The following is a 26,604-nucleotide window of genomic DNA, read 5'->3' as shown; positions in this document are numbered from 1 at the left end:
CTAAAAGAGTAAATCTTCTCATTGTTTGTGGTTTACTTTGAGCGTTTCCTGGGAGATGAGTATTAGATTGCGATGCACTACTGCAGCTTTACTCTAACACATGGACCTTCACATTGACGATGAAACACAGAAATTGCGTCGGGATTTAATACAAAAAGCACAATGCCGACTTAAGTACAAGAAGAGTAATTCTTCCCATTGTTTGTGGTTTGCTTTGAGCGCTTTCTGGGATGTCAGTATTATATTCCTATGCACTACTGCAGCTTTACTCTATCTATTGGACCTTCACATTGACGACCAAACTCAGAAATTGCGTCAGGATTTAATATAAAAGTCACAGTGCCGACATAAGTGCAAGAAGAGTAAATCACCTTATTGTTTGTAGTTTGCTTTGAGCGATTCCTGGGAGATCAATATTAGATTCAGATGCACTACTGCAGCCGCAGTCTATCCAATGGTCCTTCCCATTGATGATGAAACACAGAAATTGCGTCGGGATTTTATACAAAAGGCACAATGCCGACTTAAGTACAAGAAGAGTAAATCTTCTCATTGTTTGTGGTTTGCTTCGAGCGTTTCCTGGGAGATCAGTATTAGATTCCGATGCACTACTGCAGCTTTACCCTATCCTTTGGACCTTCACATTGACGATGAAACACGGAAATTACGTCGGGATTTAATACATAAGGCACAATGCCGACTTAAATACAAGAAGAGTAAATCTTCTCATTGTCTGTGGTTTGCTTTGAGCTTTTCCTGGGAGATCAGTATTAGATTCCGATGCCCTACAGCAGCATTACTCTATCCCTTGGACCTTCACATTGACTATGAAAAACAGAAATTGCTTCGGGATTTAATACAAAAGCACAATGCCGATTTCCGTACAAGAAGAGTAAATCTTCTTAATCTTTGTGGTTTGTTTTGAGCGTTTCCTGGGAGATCAGTATTAAATTACGATGCACTACTGCAGCTTTACTCTATCTCTGGGACCTTGACATCGACGATGAAACACAGAAGTTGCGTCGGTATTTAATACAAAATCCACAATGCCGACTTAAGTACGAGAAGAGTAATTCTTATCACTGTTTTTGGTTTGCTTTGAGCTTTTCATGGGAGATCAGTATTAAATTCCGATGCACTACTGTAGCTTTACTCTATCCCTTGAAATTTGACATTGACGATGAAACACAGAAATTGCGTCGTGATTTAATACAAAAGGCACAATGACGCCTTAAGTACAAGAAGAGTAAATCTGCTCATTGTTTATGGTTTGCCTTGAGTGTTTCATGGGAGATCAATATTAGTTTCCGAAGCACTACTGCAGCTTTAATCTATCCCTTGGACCTTCACACTGACGATGAAACACAGAAATTGCGTCGGGATATAATGCAAAAGGCCCAATGCCGACTTAAGTACAAGTAGAGTAAATCTCCTCATTGTTTGTGGTTTGCTTTGAGCGTTTCCTGGGAGATCTGTATTATATTCCGATGCACTACTGCAGCCTTACACTATCCCTTGGACATTCACATTGACGAAGATACACAGAAATTGCGTCGGGATATAATGCAAAAGGCCCAATGCCGACTTAAGTACAAGAAGAGTAAATCTTCCCATTATTTGTGGCTTGCTTTGAGCGTTTCCCGGGAGATCAGTATTATATTCAAATGCACTACTGCAGCTTTACTTTATCCCTTGGAGTTTGAATTTGACGATGAAACACAGAATTAGCGTCGGGATTTAATGGAAATGGCGCAATGCCGACTTAAGTACAAGAATAGTCAATCTGCTCATTCTTTGTGGTTTGGTTTGAGCGTTTCCCTTCAGATCAGAATTAGATTCCGATCCACTACTGCAGCTTTACTCTATCTCTTGGACCTTCACATTGACGATGAAACACAGAATTTGTGTCGGGATTTATTACAAAAGGCACAATGCCGACTTAAGTACAATAAGAGTAAATCTTCTCATTGTTTGTCGTTTGCTTTGAGCGTTTCCTGGGAGATCAGTATTAGATACCGATGCACGACTGCAGCGTTTCTCTATCCCCTGGACCATCACATTGACGATGAGACACAGAAATAGCGTCAGGATTTAATATAAAATGCACAATGCCGACTTAAGTACAAGAAGAGTAAATCTTCTCATTGTTTGTGGTTTGCTTTGAGCGGTTCCTGCGAAATCAGTATTAGATTCCCATGCACTATTGCAGCTTTACTCTATTACCTGGACCTTCACATTGACGATGAAACACAGAAATAGCGTCAGGATTTAATATAAAATGCACAATGCCGACTTAAGTACAAGAAGAGTAAATCTTCTCACTGTTTGTGGTTTGTTTCGAGGGTTTCCTGCGATGTCAGTATTAGATTCCGATGCACTACTGCAAATTTACTCTATCCCTTGGACCTTCACATTGACGATGAAACACAGATAATGCGTAGACATTTAATGCAAAAGGCACAATGCTGACTTAAGTCTAAGAAGAGTAAATCCTCTCATTTTTTGTGGTTTCTTTGAGCGTTTCCTGGGAGTTCGGTATTAGATTCCGATGCACTATAGCAGCCTTACACTATCCCTTGGACCTTCACATTTACGATGAAACACAGAAATTGCGTCGGGATTTAATACGAAAGGCACAATAACGACTTAAGTACAAGAAGAGTAAATTTTCTCATTGTTTGTGGATTGCTTTGTGCGTTACCTTGGAGATCAGTATTAGATTGCGATGCACTACTGCAGATTTACTCTATCCCTTGGACCTTCACATGGACGATGAAACACAGAAATTGCGTCGGGATTTAATACAAAATGCACAATGCCGACTTAAATACACCAAGAATAACACTTCTCATTGTTTGTTGTTTGCTTTGAGCTTTTCCTGGGAGATAAGTATTAGATTCCGATGCACAACTGCAGGTTTACTCTATCCCTTGGAACTTCACATTGACGATTAAACACAGAAATTGCTTCGGGATGTAATACAAAGGGCACTATGCCGACTCAAGTACAATAAGAGTAAATCTTCACATTGTTTGTAGTTTGCTTTAAGCGTTTCCTTGGAGATCAGTATTACACTCCTGGAAATTGAAATAAGAACACCGTGAATTCATTGTCCCAGGAAGGGGAAACTTTATTGACACATTCCTGGTGTCAGATACATCACATGATCACACTGACAGAACCAGAGGCACATAGACACAGGCAACAGAGCATACACAATGTCGGCACTAGTACAGTGTATATCCACCTTTCGCAGCAATGCAGGCTGCTATTCTCCCATGGAGACGATCGTAGAGATGCTGGATGTAGTCCTGTGGAACGGCTTGCCATGCCATTTCCACCTGGCGCCTCAGTTGGACCAGCGTTCGTGCTGGACGTGCAGACCGCGTGAGACGACGCTTCATCCAGTCCCAAACATGCTCAATGGGGGACAGATCCGGAGATCTTGCTGGCCAGGGTAGTTGACTTACACCTTCTAGAGCACGTTGGGTGGCACGGGATACATGCGGACGTGCATTGTCCTGTTGGAACAGCAAGTTCCCTTGCCGGTCTAGGAATGGTAGAACGATGGGTTCGATGACGGTTTGGATGTACCGTGCACTATTCAGTGTCCCCTCGACGATCACCAGTGGTGTACGGCCAGTGTAGGAGATCGCTCCCCACACCACGATGCCGGGTGTTGCCCCTGTGTGCCTCGGTCGTATGCAGTCCTGATTGTGGCGCTCATCTGCACGGCGCCAAACAAGCATACGACCATCATTGGCACCAAGGCAGAAGCGACTCTCATCGCTGAAGACGACACGTCTCCATTCGTCCCTCCATTCACACCTGTCGCGACACCACTGGAGGCGGGCTGCACGATGTTGGGGCGTGAGCGGGAGACGGCCTAACGGTATGTGGGACCGTAGCCCAGCTTCATGGAGACGGTTGCGAATGGTCCTCGCCGATACCCCAGGAGCAACAGTGTCCCTAATTTGCTGGGAAGTGGCGGTGCGGTCCCCTACGGCACTGCGTAGGAACCTACGGTCTTGGCGTGCATCCGTGCGTCGCTGCGGTCCGGTCCCAGGTCGACGGGCACGTGCACCTTCCGCCGACCACTGGCGACAACATCGATGTACTGTGGAGACCTCACGCCCTACGTGTTGAGCAATTCGGCGGTACGTCCACCCGGACTCCCGCATGCCCACTATATGCCCTAGCTCAAAGTCCGTCAACTGCACATACGGTTCACGTCCACGCTGTCGCGGCATGCTACCAGTGTTAAAGACTGCGATGGAGCTCCGTATGCCACGGCAAACTGGCTGACACTGACGGCGGCGGTGCACAAATGCTGCGCAGCTAGCGCCATTCGACGGCCAACACCGCGGTTCCTGGTATGTCCGCTGTGCCGTGCATGTGATCATTGCTTGTACAGCCCTCTCGCAGTGTCCGGAGCAAGTATGGTGGGTCTGACACACCGGTGTCAATGTGTTCTATTTTCCATTTCCAGGAGTGTAGATTCCGACGCACAGCAGGAGCTTTACTCTATCCCTTGGTCCTTCAAATTGACGATGAAACACAGAAATTGCGCCGGGATTTAATACAAAATGCACAATGCCGACTTAGTACACAAAGAATAAATTCTCTCATTGTTTGTGGTTTGATTTGAGCGTTTCCTGGGAGATCAGTATTAGATGCCGATGCACTACTGCGGCTTTACTCCATGCCTTGGACCTTCACATTGACGACGAAACACAGATATTGCGTCGGGATTAAATGCAAAAGGCACAATGCCGACTTGAGTACAAGAAGAGTCAATCTTCTCATTGTTTGTGGTTTGCTTTGAGCGTTTCCTGGCAGATCAGTATTAGATTCCGATGCACTACTGCAGCTTTACTCTATTTGTTGGACCTTCGCATTTACGATGAAACACAGAAATTCCATCGGGGTTTAATACAAAAGGCCCAATGCCGACTTAAGTAGAAGAAAAGTAAATCTTCTCATTGTTTGTGGTTTGATTTGAGAGTTACCTGGGAAATCAGTATTAGATTCCTATGCACTACCGCAGTTTTAGTCTATCCCTTGGACCTTCACATTGACGATGAATCACAGAAATTTCGTAAGGATTAAATAAAATATGCTAAATGGCGACTTAAGTACAAGTGGAGTGAATCTTCTCATTGTTTGTGGTTTGCTTTGAACGTTTCCTGGGAAATCAGTATTAGATTCCGATGCATTACTGCAGCTTTTCTGTATCCCTTGGACCATCAAATTGACGATGAAATACAGAAATTGCGTCGGGATTTAAGACAAAAGGCACAATGCCGACTTCAGTACAAGAGGAGTAAAACTTCACATTGTTTGTGGTTTGATTTGAGCGTTTCCTGGGTGATCAGTATTAGATTCCGATGCACTAATGCAGCGTTTCTCTATCCCTTGGACCTTCACTTTGACGATGAAACACAGACATTGCGTCGGGACTTAATACAAAAGGCATAATGCCGACTTAAGTACAAGAAGAGTAAATCTCCTCATTGTTTGTGGTTTGCTTTGAGCGTTTGCTGGGAGATCAGTATTACATTTCGATGCACTACTGCAGCTTTACTCTATCACTTGGACCTTCACATTGTCGATGAAACACATAAATTGCGTCGGGATTTAATACAAACGGTACAATGCCGACTTAAGTACAAGAGGAGTAAATATTCTCATTGTTTGTGGTTTGCTTTCAGCGTTTCCTGAGAGATCAGTACTAGATTCCGATGTACTACTGCAGCTTTACTCTATCCCTTGGACCTTCACATTGACGATGAAACACAGAAATTGCGTCCGGATTTAATACAAAAGGCACAATGCCGACTTAGGTACAAGATGAGTAAATCTTAGCATTGTTTGTGGTTTGCTTTGAGAGTTTCCTGGAAAATCAGTATTAGATTCCGATGCACTACTGCCGCTTTATTCTATCTGTTGGACCTTCACATTGACGATGAAACACAGAAATTGCGTCGGTAATTAATAGAAAATGTACAATGCAGACATAGGTACAAGAAGAGTAAAACTTATCATTGTTAGTGGTTTGCTTTGAGAGTTACACGCGAGATCAGTATTAGATTCCGATGCACTACTGCAGCTTCACTCTATCCCTTGGACCTTCACATTGACGATGAATCACAGATATTGCGTCGGGATTTAATAAAAAATGCATAATGCCGTCTGAAGTACAAGAAGTGTAAATCTCCTCATTGTTTGTGGTTTGCTTTGAACGTTTCCTGGGAGATCAGTATTAGATTCCAATGCACTACTGCAGCTTTACTCTATCTGTTGGACCTTCACATTTACGATGAAACAGAAAATTTCCATCGCGGTTTAATACAAAAGGCACAATGCCGACTTAAGTACAAGAAAAGTAAGTCTTCTCATTGTTTGAGATTTGATTTGAGCGTTACCTGGGAGATCAGTATTAGATTCCGATGCGCTACAGCACCTTTACTCTATCTCTTGGACCTTCACATTGACGATGAAATACAGAAATTGCGTCTAGATTTAATACAAAAGGCACAATGCCGACTTCAGTACAAGAGGAGTAATTCTTCACATTGTTTGTGGTTTTCCCTGAGCGTTTCCTGACTGATCAGTATTAGATTCCGATCCACTAATGCAGCTTTACTCTATCCCTTGGACCTTCACATTCACGATGAAACACAGAAATTCCGTCAGGTTTTAATACAAAAGGCGCAATGCCGACTTAAGTACAAGGAGAGTAAATATTCCCAATGTTTGTGGTTTGCTTTGAGCGTTTCCTGGGAGATCAGTATTAGTGTCCGATGCACTACAGCAGTTTTACTCTATCTCTTGGACCTTCACATTGACGATGAAACACAGAAATTGAGTCGGGATTTAATACAAAAGGCATAATGCCGACTTAAGTACAAGAAGAGTTAATCTTCTCATTGTTTGTGGTCTGCTTTAAGCGTTTGCTGGGTGATCAGTATTACATTCCGATGCACTACAGCAGCTCTACTCTATCCCTTGGCCCTTCACATTGACGATGAAAAACAGAAATTGCGTCGGGATTTTATACAAAAGGCACAATGCCGACTCAAGTACAACAGGAGTAAATCCTCTCATTGTTTTTGATTTGCTTTGATCGTTCCTTGGAGATCAGTATTAGTTTCCGATGCACTACTGCAGCTTTACTCTATCGCTAGGAACGTGACATTGACGATGAAACACAGAAATTGCGTCGGGATTTAATACAGTATGCACAATGCCGACTTAAGTACAGGTGGAGTAAATCTTCCCATTGCTTTTGGTTTGTTTTGAGCGCTTCCTGGGAGAGCAATATTAGATTCCGATGCGCTACTGCAGCTTTACCCTATACCTTGGACCTTAGCATTTAGAATGAAACACAGAAATTACGACGGGATTTAATTCAAAAGGCACAATGGCGACTTAAGTACAAGAAGAGTAAATCGTCTCATTGTTTGTGGTGTGCTTTTGAGCGTTACCTGGGAGATCAATATAAGATTCCGATGCACTACTGCAGCTTCACTCTATCCCTTGCACCTTCACATTGACGATGAAACACAGAAATTGCGTCGGGATTTGATACAAAAGGCACAATGCCGACTTAAGTACAAGAAGAGTAAATCATCTCATTGTTTCTCGTTTGCTTTGGGAGTTTCTTGGGTGATCTGTATTAGATTCCGATGCACTACTGCAGCATTACTCTATCCCTTGGACCCTCGCATTGACGATGAAACACAGATATTGCGTCGGGATTAAATCTAAAGGCACAATGCCGACTTAAGTACAAGAAGAGTAAATCTTCTCGTTGTTTGTGGTTTGCTTAGAGCGTTTCCTGGGAGATCAGTAGTAGATTCCGTTGCACTACTGCAGCTGTACTGTATCCGTTGGAGCTTCACATTGACGATGAAACACAGAAATTGCGTCGGGATTTTATACAGTAGGCACAATGCCGACTTAAGTACAAGTAGAGTAAATCTTCCCTTTGTTTGTGGTTTGCTTTGAGCGGTTCCTGGGATAGCAATATTAGATTACAATGCACAACTGCAGCTTTACCCTATACCTTGGACCTTAGCATTGACGATAAAACACAGAAATTGCGTCGGGATTTAATTCAAAAGGCACAATGGCGACTTTAGTACAAGAAGAGTAAATCGTCTCATTGTTTGTGGTGTGGTTATGAGCGTTACCTGGGAGATCAGTATAAGATTCCGATGCACTACTGCAGCTTTACCCTATCCCATGGACCTTCACATTGACGATGAAACACAGATATTGCGTCGGGATTAAATCAAAAGTCACAATGACGACATAAGAACAAGAAGAGTAAATCATCTCATTGTTTGTGGTGTGCTTTGAGCGTTTATTGGGAGATCATTAGTAGATTCCGTTGCACTACTGCAGCTTTACTCTATCCGTTGGACCTTGACATTGACGATGAAACATAGAAATTGCTTCGGGATTTATTACAAAAGGCACAATGCCATCCTAAGTACAAGTAGAGTAAATCCTCTCATTGTTTGTGGTTTGCTTTGAGCATTTCCTGGGAGACCAGTATTAGATTCCGATGCACTACTGCAGCTTTACTCTATCCCTTAGACCTTCACATTGACGGCGAAACACAGAAATTAAGTCGCGATTTAATAGAAAAGGCACAATGCTGACTAACGTACAAGAAGAGTGTATCTTCTCGTAGTTTGTGGTTTGATTTGATCGTTTGTGGGAGAACAGTATTTCATTCCGATGCACTACTGCAGTTTTACTCCATCCCTTGCACCTTCACATTGACGATGAAACACAGAAATTGCGTCGGGATTTAATACAAAATGCACAATGCCGACTTAAGTACAGGAAGAGTAAAGCTCCGCATTGCGTGTGGTTTGATTTCAGCATTTCCTGTGAGATCAGTATTAGATTCCTATGCAATACTGCAGCTTTACTCAATCCCTTAGACCATCATACTGACGATGAAACACAGATATTGCGTCGTGATTTAATACAAAGGGCACAATGCCGACTTAAGTACAAGAAGAGCAAATCCTCTCATTGTTATGGTTTGCTTTGTGCGTTTGCTGGGAGATCTGTATTAGATTCAGATGCACTACTGCAGCTTTACCCTATCCCTTGCACCTTCACATTGACGATGAAACACAGAAATTGCGTCGGGATTTTATACAAAAGGCACAATGCCGAGTAAAGTACAAGAAGAGTAAGTCTTCTAATTGTTTGTGGTTTGCTTTGATCATTTCCTGGGAGATCAGTATTAGATTCCGACGCACTACTGCAGCTCTACTCTATCACTTGTACCTTCACATTGACGATGAAACACAGAAATTGCGTCGAGAATTAATACAAAATGCACTATGCCGACTTAAGTTCAAGAAGAGTGAATATTCTCACTGTTTGTGGTTTGTTTTGAGCGACTCCTGGGAGATCAGTATTTGATTCCGATGCACTACTGCATCTTTACTCTATCCCTTAGACCTACACATTGACGATGAAACACTGAATTTGCGTAAAGATTTAATACAAAAGGCACAATACCGTCTTAAGTACAAGAAGAGAAAATCTTCTCATTGTTTGTGGTTTGCTATGAGCGTTTCCTGGGGGATCAGTATTAGATTCCAATGCACTACTGCAGAATTATCCGTTTGACCTTCACATAGGCGATAAATCACAGAAATTGCGTCGGGATTTAATAGAAAATTCACAATGCCGACTTTAATACAACAGGAGGAAATTTTCACATTGTTTGTGGTTTGCTTTGAGCGTTTCCTAGGAGATGAGTATTACATTCCGATGCACTACTGGAGGTTAACTCTATCCCTTGAACCTTCACATTGACAATGAAACACGGAAATTTCGTCGGGTTTAAATCAAAAGACACAATGGCGAATTAAGTACAGGAAGAGTAAATCTTGTCATTGTTTGTGGTTTGCTTTGAGCGTTTCCTCGGAGATCAGTATTCGATTGCGATGCACTACTGCAGCTTTACTCAATCCCTTGGGCCTTCACATTGACGATATAACATTGATATTGCGTCGGGATTTAATACAAAAGGCACAATCCCGGTTTAAGTACAAGAAGAGTGGATCTTCTCATTGTTTGTGGTTTGCTTTGAGCGATTCCTGGGGGATCAGTATTAGAATCCGATGCACTACTGCAGCTTTACTCTATACCTTGGACCTTCACATTGATGATGAAATCCAGAAATTGCGTCGGGTCTAAATACAAAAGGCTGAATGCTGACTTAAGTACAAGAAGAATAAACCATCTCACTGTTTGTGGTTTGATTTGACCGTTTCCTGGGAGATCAGTATAAGATTCCGATGCACTACTGCATCTTTACTCTATACCTTGGACCTCCTGATTGACGATGATACACAGATATTGCGTCGGGATTTAATACAAAAGGCACAATGCCCACTTAAGTACAAGCAGAGTAAATCTCCTCATTGTTTGTGGTTTGCTTTGTGGGTTTGCTGGGAGATCAGTATTAGATTCCGATGCACTACTGCAGCTTTACTCTATTCCTTAATTCATCGCATTGACGATGAAACACAGAAATTGCGTCGGGATTTAATTAAAAATCACAATGCCGACTTAAGTACATGAAGAGTCAATCTTCTGATGGTTGGTGGTTTGCTATGTGCGTTTCCTGGCAGATCAGTATTAGATCCCGATGCACTACTGCAGCTTTACTATAACCCTTGCACCTTCACATTGACGATGAAACACAGAAATTGCGTCGGGATTTAATACAAAACGCTCAATGCCGACTTAAGTACAGGAAGAGTAAATCTTCGCATTGCTTGTGGTTTGATTTCAGCATTTCCTGGGAGATCAGTATTAGATTCCGATGCACTACTGCAGCTTTACTCTATCCCTTAGACCTTCACATTGACGATGAAACACAGATATTGCGTCGTGATTTCATACAAAGGGCACAATGTCGACTTAAGTACAGGAAGAGGAAATCTTCTCATTGTTGTGGTTTGCATTGTGCGTTCGCTCGGAGATCTGTATTAGATTCCCATGTACTACTGCAGCTTTACCCTATCCCTTGCACCTTCACATTGACGATGAAACACAGAAATTGCGTCGGGATTTTATACAAAAGGCACAATGCCGAATAAAGTACAAGAAGAGTAAGTCTTCTCATTGTTTGTGGTTTGCTTTGAGCATTTCCTTGGACATCAGAATTACATTCCGACGCACTACTGCAACTCCACCCTATCCCTTAGACCTTCACATTGACGATGAAACACAGAAATTGCGTCGGGAATTAATACAAAATGCACAATGCCGACTTAAGTTCAAGAACAGTGAATATTCTCACTGTTTGTGGTTTGTTTTGAGCGATTCCTGGGAGATCAGTATTTGATTCGGATGCACTACTGCATCTTTACTCATTCCCTAAGACCTTCCCATTGACGATAAAACACTGAATTTGCGTCCAGATCTAATACAAAAGGCACAATACCGACTTAAGTACAAGAAGAGAAAATCTTCTCATTGTTTGTGGTTTTCTATGAGCGTTTCCTGGGGGATCAGTAATAGATTACAATGCACTACTGCAGCATTATCCGTTTGACCTTCACATAGGCGATAAATCACAGAAATTGCGTCGGGATTTAATAGAAAATTCACAATGCCGACTTTAACACAACAGGAGGAAGTTTTCACATTGTTTGTGGTTTGCTATGAGCGTTTTCTGGGTGATCAGTATTTGATTCCGATGCACTACTGCAGCTTTACTGTATCCCTTGGTCCTTCACATTGACGATGAAACACAGAAATTGCGTCAGGTTTAATACAAAAGGCACAATGCCGACTTCAGTACAAGAAAAGTAAATCTTCTCAGTGTTTCTAGTTTGCTTTGAGCGATTCCTGTGAGATCAGTATTAGATTCCGATGCACTACTGCAGCTTTACGCTATCCCTTGCACCTTCACATTCACAATAAAACACGGAAATTTCGTCGGGATTAAATCAAAAGGCACAATGGCGAATTAAGTACAAGAAGAGTAAATCATCTCATTGTTTGTGGTTTGCTTTGAGCGTTTCCTGGGAGATCAGTATTAGATTGCGATGCACTACTGCAGCTTTACTCAATCCCTTGGGCCTTCACATTGACGATGAAACAAAGATATTGCGACGGGATTAAATAGAAAAGGCACGATGCCGACTTAAGTTCAAGAAGAGAAAATGTTCTCATTGTCTGTCGTTTGCTATGAGCGTTTCCTGGGAGACCAGTGTTAGATTCCGATGCACTACTGAAGCCTTACTCTATCCCTTGGAGCTTCACTTTGACGATGAAACACAGAAATTGCGTCGGGATTTAATACATAAGGCACTCTGCCGACTTAAGTACAAGAAGAGTAAGTCTTCTCATTGTTTGTGGTTTGCTTTGAGCATTTCCTGGGAGATCAGTATTAGATTCCGACGCATTACTGTAGCTCTACTCTATCCCTTGGACCTTTTCATTGACGATGAAACCCACATATTGCGTCGGAAATTAATACAAAATTCAAAATGCCAACTTAAGTTCAAGAAGAGTGAATCTTCTCATTGTTTGTGGTTTGTTTTGAGCGATACCTGGGAGATCAGTATTAGATTCCGATGCACTACTGCACCTTTACTCTATCTCTTAGACCTTCACATTGACGATGAAACACAGAAATTGCGTCGGGATTTAATACAAAGGGCACAATGCCGTCTTAAGTACAAGAAGAGTAAATCTTCTCAATGTTTGTGGTTTGCTTTGAGCGTTTCTTGCGAGGTCAGTATTAGATTCCGATGACAACTGCAGTTTTTTCTCTATCCCATGGACCTTCACATTGACGATGTAACACAGAAATTGCGTCGGGATTTGATACAAAAGGCACAATGCCGACTTAAGTACAAGAAGAGTAAATATTCTCATTCTTAGTAGCTTGCTTTGAGCGTTTCCTGGGAGATCAGTATTAGCTTCCGATGCACTACTGCATTCTTACTGTATTCCTTGGACCTTTAAATTGACGAAGAAACACAGAAATTGCTTTAGGATTTAATACAAATTCCACTATGACAATTTACGTACAAAATGAGTTAATCTTCTCATTGTTTGTGGTTTGATTTCAGCGTTGCCTGGGAGACCAGTTTTAGATTTCGAAGCACCACACCAGGTTTACTGTATCCCTTGGACCTTTACGTTTACGATGAAATACAGAAATCGCGTCGGGATTTAATACAAAAGGCATAATGCCGATTTGAGTACAAGAAGAGTAAATTTCTCATTGTTTGAGGTTTGAATTGATTCTTTCCTGGGAGATCAGTATTAGATTCCGATGCACTACTGCAGCCTTACTCTATCCCTTGGACCTTCACATTGACGATGAAACACAGAAATTGCGTTTGGATTTGATACAAAAGGTACAATGCCGACATAAGTACAAAGAGTAAATCATTTCACTGTTTGTGGTTTGCTTTGAGCGTTTCCTGGAAGATTAGTTTTTCATTCCAATGCACTACGACGGCTTTACTCTATCCCTTGGACCTTCACATTGACAATGAAGCACAGAAATTACGTCGGGACTTAATCCAAATTGCACAATGCCCTCTTAATTACAAGAAGAGTAAATCCACTTATTATTTGTGGTTTGCTTCGTGCGTTTCCTGGGAGATCAGTATTAGATTCCTATGCACTACTGCATCTTTACTCTATCCCTTGGACCCTCTCATTGACGATGAAACACAGAAATTGCGTCGGGATATAATACAAAAGGCACAGTGCCAACTTAAGTACAAGAAGGGTAAAACTTTTCATTGTTTGTGGTTTGCTTTGAGCGTTTCCTGGGAGATCAGTTTAAGATTACAAGGCACTACTGCAGCTCTGCTCAATCCCTTGCATCTTCACATTGACGATGAAACACAGAAATTGCGTCCAGATTTAATGCAAAAGCACAATGCCGACTTAAATACAAGAAGAAGAAATCTTCTCATAGTTTGTGGTTTGCTTTGAGCGTTTCCTGGGAGATCAGTTTTAGATACCGAATCACAACTGCAGATTTACTCTATCCCTTGGATCTTCACATTGACGATGAAACACAGAAATTGAGTCGGGACTTAATCCAAAAGGCACAATTCCGACTTAAGTACAATAAGAGTAAATCTTCTCATTGTTTGTGGTTTCCTTTGAGCGTATCCTGAGAGATCAGTATTAGATTCCGAAGCACTACTGCAGCTTTACTCTATTCTTTGGACATTCACATTGGCGATGAAACATAGAAATTGCGTCGGGATTACATACAAAATGCACAATGCCGACTTAAGTACAAGAAGAGTAAATCTTCACATCGTTTGAGGTTTGCTTTGAGTGTTACCTGTGAGATCAGTATTAGGTTCCGATGCACTACTGCATCTTTACTCTATCCCTTGGACCTTCACATTTACGATGAAACACAGATATTGACTCAGGATGTAATACAAAGGCACAATGGCGACTTAAGTACAAGAAGAGAAAATCTTGTAATTGTTTGTGGTTTGCTTTCAGCGTTTCCTGGGAGATCGGTATTAGATTCCGGAGCACTACTGCTGCTTTACTCTATCCCTTGGACCTTCACATTGGCGATGAAACACAGAAATTGCGTCGGGATTTAATACAAAAGGCACAATGCCGACTTAAGTACAAGAAGAGTAAATCTTCTCATTGCTTGTGGTTTGCTTTGAGCGTTTCCTGGGAGATCAGTATTTGGTTATGATGCACTACTGCATCTTTATCACTTGGACCTTTACATTTACGATAACACTCAGAATTTGCCTCAGGAGTTAATACAAACGCCACAATGTCGACTTAAGTACAAGAAGAGTCAATCTTCTAATTGTTTGTGGTTTGCTTTCAGCGTTTCATGGGAGACCAGTATTAGATTTCGGTGCAGCACATCAGGTTTACTGTATCCCTTGGACCTTGACGTTTACGTTGAAATACATATATTGCGTCGGGATTTAATACAAAAGGAACAATGCCGACTAATGTATGAAAAGAGTAAATCTTCTCATTGTATGTGGTTTGCTTTGAGCGTTTCTGGGAGATAAGTGTTGGATTGCGATGCACTACTGCAGCCTTACTCTATCCCGTGGACGTTCACATTGACGATGAAACACAGAAATTGCGTCGGGATTTAATACAAAATGCACAATGCCGACTTAAGTACAAGAAGAGTAAATCCTCTCATTTTTTGTGGTTTGCTTTGAGAGATTCCCGAGGGATCAGTATTAGATTCCGATTCACTACTGCAGCTTTACTATATCCCATGGATCTTCACATTGACGATGAAACACAGAAACTACGTCGGGATTCAATACAAAATGCACAATGCCGACTTAAGTACAAGAAGAGTAAATCTTCCCATTGTTTGTGGTTTGTTTTGAGCGTTTCTGGGAGATCAGTACTAGATTCCGATGAACCACTGCAGCCTTACTCCATCCCTTGCACCGTCACATTGACGATGAAACACAGAAACTGCGTCCGGATTTAATACAAAAGCACAATGCCGACTTAAATACAAGAAGAGTAAATCTTCTCATAGTTTGTGGTTTGCTTTTAGCGTTTCTCGGGAGATAAGTTTTAGATTCCGAAGCACAACTGCAGATTTACTCTATGCCTTGGACCTTCATATTGACGATGAAGCACAGAAATTGCGTCGGGACTTAATACAAAATGCAGAACGCCGTCTTAAGTACAAGAAGAGTAAATCTTCTTATTATTTGTGGTTTGCTTCGTGCGCTTTCTGGGAGTTCAGTATTAGATTCCTATGCACTACTGCATCTTTACTCATACCTTGGACCTTCACATTGACGATGAAACACAGAAATTGCCTCGGGATATAATGCAAAAGGCACAATGACTGCTTAAGTACAAGAAGAGGAAATCATCTCTTTGTTTGCGGGGTGCTTTCAGCGTTTCCTGGGATCCCAGTATAAGATATCGATTCACCACATCAGGTTTACTGTATCCCTTGGACCATGACGATTACGACGAAATATAGAAATTGCGTCGGGATTTAATACAAAAGGCACAATACCGACTTAAGAAGAATAAGAGTAAATCTTCTCATTGTTTCTGGTTTGCTAGAGCGTTTCGTGGGAGATCGGTATTAGATTCCGATGCACTACTGCAGCTTTACTCTATGCCTTGGACCTTCACATTGACGATGAAACACAGAGATAGCGTCGGGACTTAATACAAAAGGCACAATGCCGACTTAAGTACAAGAAGAGAAGATCTACTCATTGTTTGTGTTTTGCTTTGTGCGATTCCTGTGGGATCAGTATTACATTCCGATGCACTACTGCAGCTTTACTCTATCCCTTGGACCTTCACATTGGCGATGAAACACTGATATTGCGTTGGGATTTGAAACAAAAGGCACACTGCCGAATTAAGTACAAGGAGATCAAATCTTCTCATTGTTTATGGTTTGCTTTGTTATTTGCTGGGAGATCAGTATTAGGTTCCGATGCACTAATGCAGCTTTACTCTATCCCTTGGACCTTCACATTGACGATGAAACACAGAAATTGCGTCGGGATTTATCACAAAATGCACAATGCCGACTTAAGTACAAGAAGAGTAAATCTTCTCATTGCTTTTGGTTTGCTTGAGCGTTTCCTGGGAGATCAGTATTAGACTCCGATGCACTACTGCTGCTTTACTCTATCCCTTGGACCTGCACATTGACGATGAAACACAGAAATTGCTTCGGGATTTATCACAAAATGCACAATGCCGACTTAAGTACAAGAAGAGTAAATCTTCTCATTGGTTGTGGTTTGCTTTGAGGGTTTCCTGAGAGACCAGTATTAGATTCCGATGCACTACTGCAGCTTTACTCTATCCCTTGGACCTTCACATTGACGATGAAACACAGGAAATGCGTGGGAATTAATTCAAAAGGCACAATGCCGACTTAAGTACAAGAAGTGTAAATCTCCTCATTGTTTGTGGTTTAATTTGAGCGTTTCCTGAGAGATCGGTATTAGATTCCGAAGCATTACTGCAGCTTTACTCTATCCCTTGGACCTTCACATTGGCGATGAAACACAGAAATTGCTTCGGGATTTGGTACAAAAGGCACAATGCCAACTTAAGTACAAGAAGAGTAAATCTTCTCATTGTTTGTGGTTTGTTTTGAGCGTTTCCTGAGAGACCAGTATTAGATTTCGATGCAGTACAACTGGTTTACTTTATCCCTTGGACCTTCACGTTTACGATGAAATACAGATATTGAGTCCATATTTAATATAATAGGCACAATGCCGACTTAAGTTTAAGGAGCGTAAATCTTCTCATTGTATGTGGTTTGCTTTGAGCATTTCCTGGGACATCAGAGTTAGATTCCGATGCGCTACTGCAGCCTTACTCTATCTCTTGGACCTTCACATTGACGATGAATCACAGAAATAGCGTCGGGAATTAATACAAAAGGCACAATGCCGACTTAAGTACAAGAAGAGTAAATCTTCTCATTGTTTGTGGTTTGTTTTGAGCGTTTCCTGGGAAATCAGTATTAGATTCCGATGCAATAATGCAGCTTTACTGTATCCCTTGGTCCTTCACATTGACGATGAAACACAGAAATTGCGTGTGGATTTAATACAAAAGGCTCAATGCCCACTTAAATACAAGAAGAGTAAATCTTCTCATTCCTTGTGGTTTGCTTCGAGCATCTCCTGGGAGATCAGCATTAGATTCCTATGAACTACTGCATCTTTACACTATCCCTTGGACCTTTACACTGACGATGAAACACAGAATTTGCCTCGGCATTTATACAATAGGCACAATGACGTCGTAAGTACAAGAAGAGTAAATCTTTTCATTGTTTGTGGTTTTCTTTGAGCGTTTCCTGGGAGATCAGTATTTGGTTCCGATGCACTACTGCATCTTTATCCCTTGGACCTTCATATTTACGATATAACACAGACATTGCGTCAGGATTTAATACAAAAGGCACAATCTCAAGTTAAGTACAAGAAGAGTAAATCTTCTTATTATTTGTGGTTTGCTTCGAGCGCTTCCTGACAGATCAGTATTAGATTCCTATGCACTACTGCATCTTTACTCCATCCCTTGAACGTTCACATTGACGACGAAACACAGAAATTGCTTCGGGATTTAATACAAAAGGCACAATGACGGCTTATGTACGAGAAGAGGAAATCTTCTCTTTGTTTGTGGTTTGCTTTACGCATTTCCTGGGAGCCCAGTATGAGATATCGATACACAACATCAGGTTTACTGTATCCCTTGGATCTTCACGATTACGACGAAATACAGAAATTGCGAAGGGATTTAATTCAAAAGGCGCAATGCCGACTTAAGTACAAGAATAGTAAATCTTCTCATTGTTTCTGGTTTGCTTGAGCGTTTCCTGGGAGATCAGTATTAGATACCGATGCGCTACTGCTGCATTACTCTATCCCTTGGCCCTTCACATTGACGATGAAACACAGAAATTGCGTCGGGGTTCAATACAAAACGCACAATGCCGACTTAAGTACAATAAGAGTGAATCTCCTCATTGTTTCTGGTTTGCTTTGAGCGTTACCTGGGAGATCAGTATTAGATTCCGATGAACCACTGCAGCTTTATTCCATCCCTTGCACCGTCACATTGACGATGAAACACAGAAATTGCGTCCGGATTTAATGCAAAAGCACAATGCCGACTTAAATACAAGAAGAGTAAATCTTCACATAGTTTGTGGTTTGCTTTGAGCGTTTCCTGGGAGATCAGTTTTAGATTCCGAAGCATAACTGCAGATTTATTCTATCCCTTGGATCTTCACATTGACGATGAAACACAGAAATTGAGTCGGGACTTAATCCAAAAGGCACAATTCCGACTTAAGTACAATAAGAGTAAATCTTCTCATTGTTTGTGGTTTCATTTGAGCCTATCCTGAGAGATCAGTATTACATTCCGAAGCACTACTGCAGCTTTACTCTATTCTTTGGACTTTCACATTGGCGATGAAACATAGAAATTGCGTCGGGATTAGATACAAAAGGCACAATGCCGACTTAAGTACAAGAAGAGAAAATCTTCTCATAGCTTGTGGTTCGCTTTGAGCGTTTCCTGGAAGATCAGTATTAGACTACGATGCACTACTGCAGCTCTACTCTAACCTTTGGACCCTCACATTGACGATGAAACACAGCAATTGCGTCGGGAATTAATACAAATGGCACAATGCCGTCTTAAGTACAAGAAGTGTAAATCTTCTCATTGTTTGTGGTCTCCTTTAAGCGTTTCCTGGGAGTTCGGTATTATATTCCGGAGCACTACTGCAGCTTTATTCTATCCCTTGGACCTTCACATTGGCGATGAAACACAGAAACTGCGTCGGGATTTAATACAAAAGGCACAATGCCGACTAATGTACGAAAAGAGTAAATCTTCTCATTGTATGTGGTTTGCTTTGAGCGTTCCCTGGGAGATAAGTGTTGGATTGCGATGCACTACTGCAGCCTTACTCTATCCCTTGGTCGTTCACATTGACGATGAAACACAGAAACTGCGTCGGGATTTAATACAAAATGCACAATGCCGACTTAAGTACAAGAAGAGTAAATCCTCCCATTGTTTGTGGTTTGCTTTGAGAGTTTCTGGGAGTTCAGTATTAGATTCCGATGCACCACTGCAGCCTTACTCCATCCCTTGCACCGTCACATTCACGATAAAACACAGAAACTGCATCCGGATTTAATACAAAAGCACAATGCCGACTTAAATGCAAGAAGAGTATATCTTCTCATAGTTTGTGGTTTGCTTTTAGCGTTTCCTGGGAGATCAGTTTTAGATTCCGAAGCACAACTGCAGATATACTCTATGCCTTGGACCTTCACATTGACGATGAAACACAGAAATTGCGTGGGGTTTTAATACAAAAGGCACAATGCCGACGTAAGTGCAAGAAGAGTAAACCTTCTCATTGTTTATGGCTTGAATTGAGCGTTTCCTTGGATAACAGTATTGGATTGCGATGCACTACTGCAGCTTTACTCTATCCCTTGGACCTTCACATTGACGATGAAGCACAGAATTTGTGTCGGGTCTTAACACAAAAGGCACAATGCGGACTTAAGTACAAGAAGGGTAAAACTTTTCATTGTTTGTAGTTTGCTTTGAGCGTTTCCTGGGGGATCAGTTTTAGATTACAATGCACTACTGCAGCTCTGCTCTATCCCTTGCATCTTCACATTGACGATGAAACACTGATATTGCGTCGGGATTCAATCCAAAATGCACAATGCCGACTTAAGTACAAGAAGAGTAAATCTTCCCATTGTTTGTGGTTTGCTTTGAGCGTTTCTGGGAGATCAGTATTAGATTCCGATGCACCACTGCAGCTTTATTCCATCCCTTGCACCGTCACATTGACGATGAAAGACAGAAATTGCGTCCGGATTTAATGAAAAAGCACAATGCCAAATTAAATACAAGAAGAGTAAATCTTCTCATAGTTTGTGGTTTGCTTTGAGCGTTTCCTGGGAGATCAGTTTTGGATTCCGAAGCACAACTGCAGATTTACTCTATCCCTTGGATCTTCACATTGACGATGAAACACAGAAATTGAGTCGGGACTTAATCCAAAAGGCACAATTCCGACTTAAGTACAATAAGAGTTAATCTTCTCATTGTTTGTGGTTTCATTTGAGCCTATCCTGAGAGATCAGTATTAGATTCCGAAGCACTACTGCAGCTTTACTCTATCCCTTGGACCTTCACATTGGCGAAGAAACACAGAAACTGCGTCGGGATTTAATACAAAAGGCACAATGCCGACTAATGTACGAAAAGAGTAAATCTTCTCATTGTATGTGGTTTGCTTTGAGCGTTCCCTGGGAGATAAGTGTTGGATTGCGATGCACTATTGCAGCCTTACTCTATCCCTTGGTCGTTCACATTGACGATGAAACACAGAAACTGCGTCGGGATTTAATACAAAATGCACAATGCCGACTTAAGTACAAGAAGAGTAAATCCTCCCATTGTTTGTGGTTTGCTTTGAGCGTTTCTGGGAGATCAGTATTAGATTCCGATGCACCACTGCAGCCTTACTCCATCCCTTGCACCGTCACATTGACGATGAAACACAGAAACTGCATCCGGATTTAATACAAAAGCACAATGCCGACTTAAATACAAGAACAGTATATCTTCTCATAGTTTGTGGTTTGCTTTTAGCGTTTCCTGGGAGATCAGTTTTAGATTCCGAAGGACAACTGCAGATTTACTCTATGCCTTGGACCTTCACATTGACGATGAAACACAGAAATTTCGTGGGGTTTTAATACAAAAGGCACATTGTCGACTTAAGTACAAGAAGAGTAAACCTTCTCATTGTTTGTGGTTTGAATTGAGCGTTTCCTTGGATAACAGTATTGGATTGCGATGCACTACTGCAGCTCTACTCTATCCCTTGGACCTTCACATTGTCGATGAAGCACAGAAATTGTGTCGGGTCTTGACACAAATGGCACAATGCCGACTTAAGTACAGGAAGAGTAAAACTTTTCATTGTTTGTGGTTTGCTTTGATCGCTTCCTGGGAGATCAGTGTTAGATTCCGATGCACTGCTGCAGCCTTACTCTTTCCCTTGGACCTTCACATTGACGATGAAACACAGTAATTGCATCGGGATTTAATACAAAAGGCACAATGCCAACATAAGGACCAGAAAAGTAAATTTTCTCACTGTTTGTGGTTTGCTTTGAGCGTTTCCTGGGAGATCAGTTTTAGATTCCAATGCACTGCTGCAGCTTCACTCTATCCCTGGGACCTTCACATAGGCGATGAAGCACAGAAATTTCGTCGTGTCTTAATACAAAATGCACAATGCCGACTTAAGTACAAGGAGAGTGAATCTTCTCATTGTTTGTGGTTTGCTTTGAGCGCTTCCTGGGAGATCAGTATTACAATCAGATGCAGTACTCCAGCTTTACTCTATCACTTGGACCTTCACATTGACGATGAAACACAGAAATTGCGTCGGGATTTATTACAAAACGCACAATGCCGACTGAAGTACTATACGAGTAAATCTTCTCATTGTTTGTTGTTTGCTTTTGGCGTTTCCTGGGAGATCAGTATTTGATTGCTATGCACTACTGCAGCTTAAATCTATGCCTTGGACCTTCACATTGACGATGAAATACAGAGATAGCGTCGGGACTGAATACAAAATACACAATGCCGACTGAAGTACAAGAAGAGTAAATCTTCTCATTGTTTGGGGTTTGCTTTGAGCGTTTCCTGGAAGATCAGTATTAGACTCCGATGCACTACTGCAGCTCTACTCTATCCCTTGGACCATCACATTGACGATGAAACACAGAAATTGCGTCGGGATTTAATACAAAAGGCACAATGCCGACGTAAGTACAAGAAGAGTAAATCTTCTCATTGTTTGTTGTTTGTTTTGATCGTTTCCTGGGAAATCAGTATTAGATTCCGAAGCTATAATGCAGCTTACTGTATCCCTTGGACCGTCACATTGGAGATGAAACACAGATATTGCGTCGGGATTTAATACAAAAGACACAATGCCGACTAATGTATGAAAAGAGTAAATCTTCTCATTGTATGTGGTTTGCTTTGAGCGTTTCCTGGGAGATCAGTGTTGGATTGCGATGGACTACTGCAGCCTTACTCTATCCCTTGGACGTTCACACTGACGATGAAACACAGAAATTGCGTCGGGATTTAATACAAAAGGCACAATGCCGACATAAGGACAAGAAAAGTAAATCCTCTCAATGCTTATGGTTTGAATTGTGCGTTTCCTGGGAAGTCAGTATTAGATTACGATGCACTACTGCAACTTTACTCCATCTCTTGGACCTTCACATTGACGATGAAACACAGAAATTGCGTCGTGTCTTAATCCAAAAGGCACAATGCCGACTAAAGTACAAGAAGAGTAAATCTTCTCATTGTTTTTGGTTTGTTTTGAGCGTTTCCTGGGAGATCAGTATATGGTTCCGATGCACTACCGCATCTTTTTCCCTTGGACCTTCACATTTACGATAAAACACAGAAGCTGCCTCAGGATTTAATACAAAAGGCACAATGTCGACTTAAGTACACGAAGAGTATATCTTCTTATCATTTGTGGTTTTCTTCGAGCGCTTCCTGGGAGATCAGTATTAGATTCGTATGCACTACTGCATCTTTACTCTATGCCTTGTACCTTCACATTGACGATGAAACACAGAAATTGCGTCGGTATTTAATACAAAAGGCACAATGACGGGTTAAGTACAAGAAGAGGAAATCTTTCCTTTGTCTGTGGTTTGCTTTCAGCGTTTCCTGGGAGCCCAGTATTAGATATCGATGCACCACATCAGGTGGACCTTCACATTGGCGATGAAACCCAGAAATTGCGTCGGGATTTAATACAAAAGGCACAATGTCGACTTAAGTACAAGAAGAGTAAATCTTCTCATTGTTTGTGGTTTGCTTTGAGCGCTTCCTGGGAGATCAGTATTACATTCCGATGCACTACTGCAGCTTTACTCTATCCCATGGACCTACACATTGACGATGAAGCACAGAAATTGCGTCGGGATTTAATACAAAACGCACAATGCCGACATAAGTACATTAAGAGTAAATCAACTCTTTGTTTCTGGTTTGCTTTGAGCGTTTCCTGGGAGATCAGTATTAGATTCCGATGCACTACTGGAGCTTTACTCTATGCCTTGGACCTTCACAATGACGATGAAGCACAGAGATAGCGTCGGGACTTAATACAAAAAGCACAATGCCTACTTAAGTACAAGAAGAGAAGATCTATTCATTGTTTGTGTTTTGCTTTGTGCGATTCCTGGGGGATCAGTATTAGATTCCGATGCACTACTGCAGCTTTACTCTATCCCTTGGACCTTCACATTGGCGATGAAACACTGATATTGCGTTGGGATTTGATACAAAAGGCAGAATATCGAATTAAGTACAAGGAGAGCAAATCTTCTCATTGTTTATGGTTTGCTTTGTGATTTGCTTGGAGATCAGTATTAGATTCCGATGCACTAATGCAGCTTTACTCCATCCCTTGCACCTTCACTTTGACGATGAAACACAGAAATTGCGTCAGGAATTAACACAAAATGCACGATGCCGACTTAAGTACAAGAAGTGTAAATCTTCTCATTGTTTTTGGTTTCTTTTGAGCGTTTCCTGAGAGATCGGTATTAGATTCCGAAGCACTACTGCAGCTTTACTCTATCCCTTGGACCTTCACATTGACGATGAAACCCAGAAATTGCGTCGGGATTTAATACAAAATGCACAATGCCGACTTAAGTACAAGAAGAGTAAATCTTCTCATTTTTTGTGGTTGGCTTTGAGCGTTTCCTGAGAGATCAGTATTAGATTCCGAAGCCCTACTGCAGCTTTACTCTACCTTGGACCCTCAAATTGGCGATGAAACACAGAAATTGAGTCGGGATTTAATACAAATGGCACATTGCCGACTTAAGTACAAGATGAGTAAATCTTTTCATTGTTCGTGGTTTGCTTTGAGCGCTTCCTGGGAGCTCAGTATTAGATTCCGATGCACTACTGCCCTTCTACTCTATCCTTGGACCTTCACATTGACGATGAAACACAGAAAGTGCCTCACGATTTAATACAAAAGGAACAATGACGACTTAAGTACAAGAAGAGTAAATCTTCTCAGTGTTTGTGGGTTGTTTTCAGCTTTTCCTGGGAGACCAGTATTACATTTCGATACACCACATCAGGTTTACTGTATCCCTAGGACCTTCATGTTTACGATGAAATACAGATATAGCTTCGGGATTTAATACCAAATGCACAATGCCGACTTAAGTAGAAGAAGAGTAAATCCTCTCATTGTGTGTGGTTTGCATTGATCGGTTCCTGAGAGATCAGTATTTCATTCCGATGCACTACTTCAGCTTTACTCTATCCCTTGGACCATCACATTGACGATGAAACACTGAAAATGCGTCGGGATTTAACACAAAAGGCACAATGTCGAATTAAGCACAAGAAGAGTTAAACTTCTCATTGCTTGTGGTTCGCTTTGAACGTTTTCTGAGAGATCAGTATTAGCTTCCAATGCACCATTGCAGCTTTACTCTATCCCTTGGACCTTCACATTGACGATGAAACACAGAAATTGCGTCTTGATTTAATAGAAAACGCACAATGCCGACTTAAGTACAAGAAGTGTAAATCTTCTCAACGTTTGTGGTTTGCTTTGAGCGTTTCCTGGGAGATCAGTATTAGATTCCGATGCACTACTGCAGCTTTACTCTATCCCTTGGACCTTCACAATGACGATGAAACACAGAAATTGAGTCGGGATTTAATACAAAAGGCACAATGCCGCCTTAAGTACAAGAACAGTAGATCTTCTCATTATTTGTGGTTTGCTTTGAGCGATCCCTAGAGGATCAGTACTAGATACCATTGCACTACAGCATTGTTACTCCATCCCTTGGACCTTTACATTGACAATGAAACACATAAATTACCTCACGATTTAATACAAAAGGTACAATGACGACTTAAGCACAAGAAGAGCAAATGTTCTTATTTTTGTGGTTTGGTTAGAGCGTTTCCTTAATGATCAAAATTAGATTCCGATGCACTACTGCAGCTTAACTCTATCCCTTGGACCTTTACATTGGCGATGAAACACAGATATTGCGTCGGGCTGTAATATAAAAAGCACAATGCCGACAAAAGTACAAGAAGAGTAAAAATCCTCATTGTTTGCGGTTTGCTTTGTGCGTTTGCTCAGAGATCAGTATTAGATTCCGATTCACTGCTGCAGCTTTACTCCATCCCTTGCACTTTTACAGTGACGATGAAATACAGAAATTGCGCCCGGATTTAACACAAAATTCACAATGTTAACTTAAGTACAAGAAGAGTAAATCTTCTCATTGTTTGTGGTTTGCTTTGAGCGTTTCCTGGGAGATCAGTATTATATTCCGATGCACTACTGCAGTTCTACTCTATCCCTTGGACCTTCACATTGACGATGAAACACAGAAATAGCGTCGGGATTTAATACAAAAGGCTCAATGCCGACTTCAGTACAAGAAGAGTAAATCTTCCCATTGTTTGTGGTTTGGTTTGAGCGTTTCCTGGGAGATCAGTATTAGATTGCGATGAACTGCTGCAGCTTCACTCTATCCCTTGGACCTTCACATTGACGATGAAATACAGAAATTGCGTCGGTATTTATTTAAAAGGCACAATGCCGACTTAAGTACAACAACAGTAAATCTTCTTATTGTTTGTGGTTTGCTTTTAGCGTTTACTGGGAGATTAGTGTTAGATTCCGAAGCACAACTTCAGCTGTACTCTATCCCTTGGAATTTCACATTCACGATGAAATACAGAAGGTGCGTTGGGACTTAATACAAAAGGCACAGTGCCGACGTAAGTACAAGAAAAATAAATCTCCTCATTGTTTGTGGTTTGCTTTGGGCGTTTCCTGGGAGATCAGTATTACATTCCGATGCACTGCTGCGGCTTTACTCTATCCCTTGGACCTTCACATTGACGATGAAA

Source organism: Schistocerca piceifrons, chromosome X, assembly GCF_021461385.2.
Source record: "Schistocerca piceifrons isolate TAMUIC-IGC-003096 chromosome X, iqSchPice1.1, whole genome shotgun sequence".
Lineage (NCBI taxonomy): Eukaryota > Metazoa > Arthropoda > Insecta > Orthoptera > Acrididae > Schistocerca > Schistocerca piceifrons.
The sequence above is the reverse complement of the archived record's forward strand: the minus strand, read 5'-3'. Positions refer to the sequence as shown.